This window comes from Chondrus crispus, genomic scaffold (genome assembly GCF_000350225.1).
Source record: "Chondrus crispus Stackhouse genomic scaffold, scaffold_216, whole genome shotgun sequence".
NCBI lineage: Eukaryota > Rhodophyta > Florideophyceae > Gigartinales > Gigartinaceae > Chondrus > Chondrus crispus.
Window position 1 is genome coordinate 169943 of NW_005179098.1, and position 506 is coordinate 170448.

Here is a 506-nt window from a genome sequence, read left to right on the forward strand (position 1 = left end):
AGCGGCGCTCGGCGGCCTGCACGCGCGCCTGCTCGCGCAGCAGCCACAGCTCGCGGATGACCTGGATCTGCTCGGTGAGCGGGCGCGTGCGGCGCGGCCGCGGCGACGCGGGCGGCGTCGTCGCCGACGTCGATGACATCGGCAGCGCGGAAGGGGAGGACGGCGAGAAGGGCGACGGGGGAGCACTCCAGGGGCGCATGGGGGCGGGTGGGGCGGGGCGGGAGGTGCGTGGAAGAATGCCATGTCTTTTTTTGTCCCCGTTTTACCCGGTGGAGGGAGATGACGCCCAGCCCCGGTTTTTGCCCCAAAGCCGTGTATCTCGCCTGCATCTTTCGCCCGCTGCGCCCCATTTCCGGCATCGCCTGAAAACAGAGTCCTCCCTCCCGGCTTGCACCCACCTTGCCACCACCCACACCCCCCCACCCCCCCCTCCTCGCCGCTTCCGCCCTCCTCCGCCCTCCTCCGACCTCCGCCGGGTGCCTTTGCATGCTACCGCAGCCCGCCAA